The sequence below is a fragment of the Belonocnema kinseyi genome, chromosome 9 (assembly GCF_010883055.1).
Source record: "Belonocnema kinseyi isolate 2016_QV_RU_SX_M_011 chromosome 9, B_treatae_v1, whole genome shotgun sequence".
NCBI lineage: Eukaryota > Metazoa > Arthropoda > Insecta > Hymenoptera > Cynipidae > Belonocnema > Belonocnema kinseyi.
In genome coordinates this window covers 55,292,918-55,297,924 of record NC_046665.1, presented here as the reverse complement: position 1 = coordinate 55,297,924, position 5,007 = coordinate 55,292,918, and the positions used below count along the sequence as shown (strand labels likewise).

Here is a 5,007-nt window from a genome sequence, read left to right as displayed (position 1 = left end):
AAAAATGATTTCAATGATTTCATGATTTCATATAATTTCATGCGATTCGAAATCGATTTCAAGAGGTGGGGTTACATGATTCTTGGGACTGAATAGCCCCTCATTTTTGACAGTCGATACTTGTAGAGAATTTTATTGCGCATCTTTTTTGTATGGCAATAAAATTTCTACGTTGTTTAGTTTTTATATTATTTACGGGAAACTAAATTTTTCACCGAAATATAATGCAATACCTTTTTGCGTTTAACTCGCCAGATCTTCGCCGGGAAGTGATATTTTTTCTTGAAAATGTTATGCAACATTCTTGAACATACTCTACAACTGTTAGAGTGATCACGAACTTTAAAAAATATTTCAGGGCCGTCTGGTAAAATTAAGAATATATTTTCTTCGAAATCTTGGGTGCATACATACAAACGAAAATGTTGTGTGAGGAAGTTTTGAATTTTGAAAACTTACAGTGAAAAAAATGTTCCTCAGGTATCAAAGAAGTTTTTCCAAAAAGTTTTAAATCTTTAGTCATTCGGCGAAAAAAGTGAGGAGTGAAAATTATGTACGGCTGCTGCGTTCGATTCGGATCGAGAAAACATGGAGCAACGGTACACGACTTTAAACAAATGGATGGTTTCTCTCGTTCGAACAAAAAATTTGGAAAATGTTGTTTATCAAGAAAGTTTTCTACTCAAAACTTTTCTAAAGTCAGTATTCTGCAAGTGGCTTTAGAGGAAGCATATTATCTATCGTTCTGAAGATCAAAATACATAATATGCCAACTACTCAATCAACAAGAGGGCGGAAAAGCCAAAAAATGAAGAAACATGGCAGCGAAATGTTGCAAAACCTTGCAGAAATAAGGTTAGTTTATGTTTAGATGGTGAACTTAAATAAAGATACCATATTTTTTATTTTTTACTTCAACTTAAGTCTGTCAAAAGTTACTGAAAATTATTAGTTATTATGAATGCTAGCATTTATCGTTTGTACTTCAATTATTTTCATGCAAGAATATTGTGCTAAAAACATTGTTTGACTAATATTTATTAAGTGATTTATTGGGAAAACTCAATATTGGCACAACTAAAACAATTTATCTTATTTTCACTTTTTGAATTTGAATAACTTACTGTAATTTTAGTTCTCGTGAAGAAATCGCCTGATGAAAATAGTGCTTTTTAGTTCAGAAACAACCAACTGAAATATTGTATTTTATTAAAATTTTGCTCAAATTTCCTGAAGGTATATTAATTTTTATAAAAAGAAAAAAATTAAGTTATATTAGTTATGAGACATTACAACATTTACTTCATGAGCTCGGAAAATATGAATACGATTAAAGCTCTAGGTGTCATGTTTTCAGATTTTCTAAAAACTGTGTCTAGCAATTTCATAAATATTCAGTTTATAACTTTCGAAAGAATGATTGGATTTTAATATGATGTATATAGTTTTGTATGTACATAATTTCTCATCAAATTTTATAAGCTACAAGATGACGCAAAAAATACACTTTGTCTTTATTCTTTATTCGATTAAGCATTTTTGTGCACTATCACTATGTATTCAAATAACAAAAGTGCTTTTAATTTTTATTTTGTTGTTTTCTAGTTCTATTTAATTTAAAAAAAAAAGATTTGTTGAACAGCTAAAACTGTTTAAAAACCTGAAGTCTGTTTTTAAATTATATTTAGTAAAACATTTTAAGTACATTATTAATATGAATTTAATTTAATAGTGAATTTACACCGCTGCCCTATGTTTTCTCGAACCGAGTCGAACGCAGCACGCCGTACATAATGTTCACATGGCCCTCACTTTTTTCCCCTCATGACTGAAGATCTAAAACTTTTTGACAAAACTTCTTTGATCCCCAAGGAACATGTTTCTCACTGTAAGTTTTCAAAATTCGAAACTTCCTCACACAACATTTTCGTTTGTATGTATGCATCCAAGATTCCGAAGAAAATATATTTTTTAATTCACTACACGGCCCTTAAAATGTTTTTTAAAATTCGTGATCACTTTAACAGTCGCAGAGTATGTTCAAGAATGTTACATAAAATTTTCAAGAAAACATATCACTTTGCGGCGAAGATCTGGCGAGTTAAGCGCAAGAAGGTGTTAAATATTATTTCGGTGAAAAATGTAGTTTTCCTTAAATAACATAAAAACTAAACAACGTAGAAATTTTATTGCCATACAAAAAAGATGAGCAATAAAATTCTCTAAAAGTATCGACTGTCAAAAATCAAATTTGAACAATCTTCCAAATTTGCTCCGCGGACAATACTTCTCCCCGTGTTCGAGCACTAAGGTGGTTATTGCATACAGCCCTTCAATTCATCTCTTGTGAGAGAAAGAACATTTTTTTAAACATGCAAGTAATTGGTATAATAAATTCATCTCTGATGAAAAACCTGACTATTTTGTGTAAAATTCATCTTTTTTGAGAAATTCAAATTTTTTTAATTTACAATAAGAATAATTTATGGTTGGAATATCATATGCTCCAATTTTTAGTTACAAATTAATTATTCTTTGAAAATTCATACTTTCGAATTGAAATGTTTTTTTGCTTGTTGGAAAATTCAACTATTTGGTTAAAAGTTGATTTACTATGTTGAAAATACGTCTTTTTTTATGAATACACATTTTTTTAATTTAAAATAAAAATATTTTTTGTTGAAGTGTCAATTATCACACTTTTTGTTGATAATTCATCCTTTTTGGTTGAAATTCAATAATATGGCTAAAAATTCAACTACTTTATTACATTTTTTTGTTATTATTTAAGATTCATCACTTTAGTTGGAAATCCATCTCGGCTTGAAAATGTACCAATTTTATTGAAAATTTGTCTTTTTTTAGGTTGAAAATACACATTTTCCCGTTAATTTTTTTTCCTTGAAATAAAATTCATATTTATGGGTTGAAACTACAACTATTTTGTTAAAAATTAGCTTTTTAAAAATAAATTTCACTGGTTTTCATTTAGAATAATTTTTTTATTAGGAATTCAACTAATTGGTTGAAAATTGAATTACTTTGTTAAAAATTCATTTATTTGCCTGAAATTCATCTGTTTGGTTATGAATTGAACTATTTTGTTGTTTTGTCCTTTTTCCACAAAATTTAAATGTTGTTTATATAAAATAAAAAAAATATATTTTGTTTGAAATATCAACTATTATATTTTTCTTTAAAAATTCATCTTTTTGGATTGAAAATCCTTTTTTTTTTTTGTAAAAAAGTCCTTCCTTGGTTGAAAATTAACTTTTTTTGTTAAAAATTCAACTTGTTTTTTTTTTAATTCGAATGCCTTCTAAAAAAAATTCATCTTTCTGACTTGAAAATTAAACTATTTGGTTAAAAATGAATTTTTCAGTCGTTGAAAATTAAAAACTTCTTGGTTGCAAAGTTATCGTTTTCATTTATAATGATCTTTTCGGTTTTCAAGTTAACGGGTTTCTAAAAAATTCGACTAAATTAGTTGTTTGTGCAATGAATTTTTATTTCCCTATTTTCGTGAAACATCACCCTATTTCCCCTGTTGAACAAACAGTTGAATTCTCAACGAAAAAAGATGAATTTTCAACCAAATCGAACTGAAAAATATCAATTTTCAACATAAAATGGAATAGTTAATTTTCAGTTAAGAAAATTGTCCACAAAAAAACAAACAAATTTTAAATCAAATTAATGAATTTTTAACAAAAATAATGAATATTTTCAACTAAAAAATACAAATCTTTAACCAAATAATTGAATTTCAAAAAAAAAACATTTTCAAACAAACTGATCAATTTTCAAATAAAATTATGCATAATCAACACCAATAGTTGAATATCAAATCCCCAAAAAAATGAATGTTCAACTAAAAAAGATATATGTTCAAGTAAAAATTGAGCAGTTAAATTTTCAGTTAAAAAGGTACATTTTAAACCAAATATTTTTCCCGGTCAATGAAATTTAAAGAATCGAACTCTAAAGCTAAAAATTTTTCCATTTGAATTAATAAAAACTGAGCTGCAAATGTAAATACTCTCAGTAGAACTCCTGAATTTCAAACTTTTAAAATTAATTTTAGAGTTCAAAGACTCAGATTCAGTTCTAAATATATAATTCCACGTTATAATTTTCAATGCTCTAAAGTCTGAATTGAAGAATCAATCAATGAATTAAATTTGGTTTCAAAATTATATCATTTAAAGCAATTTTAAGCCAGAAACATGAAAAATTGCACGATTGTGTTTTTTTTTTAAACTGAACACTTTTTAAATTAAAAGTGAAATTATTTCAATTTAAAATGGTTTAGAAATTTTAATTTGAAAATCTTGAAACATATGCATGTTGTTTACATTTTTGTTCTCAATTTTTAAATTATTTTTGAAATTATTTCAGAACTTCTAAACATCCTTTAAAATGAATTCAATCTTTTCTAAATATCTTTTTAAATTCTGCCAAATTAAACAAATTTCCTTAAAATCTTCCACATTCATTTTTGATAATATTGTAAATCTTTCTAAATCGTTTTGAATAATCACTCAAAATTAACTTCTTAAAATAATATTTTTTTTCGAAATCTGCCAAAATCTATATTTTGGCGGTACACGCACACACTTTGTTTGAATTATTTCAAATAATTTCAAATTTTTAATTGAATTTCAATTTTTTCAAAACTTCTAAATATTTCTTCAACTTCCTTGAATTTTGTTAAGAATAATATGTTATTGTTATTAATATATCGTAGTTCAAAAATTTGACTTACATATTCATTTTTTTTAATAGAACAATTAAAATGTAAAGTTTAAAATTTAGTTTTTAATATTTAACTACAATTATTGATTTTAAATAAACAGTCAGATATTTCTAAATATTAAGTAATTTTTATTTTTCTTAATTAAAAAATTTCAAATTGAATGGTTTAAAAATGGAATATTTTAGACTGAAATAATATTTGAAATTTAATAAAAGCCTTAGCGTATGAATATATTATTTTGAAGTTATTTT

At 25.7% G+C, this 5,007-nt stretch overlaps 1 protein-coding gene across 8 annotated transcripts in view; it reads right to left on the bottom strand.

Annotated features, from left to right (window-relative positions):
- Positions 1-5,007, bottom strand: part of LOC117179349 (nuclear receptor coactivator 3-like) — a 316,751-nt gene that overhangs the window by 37,002 nt on the left and 274,742 nt on the right. The gene's annotated exons all lie outside the window — the stretch shown is intronic.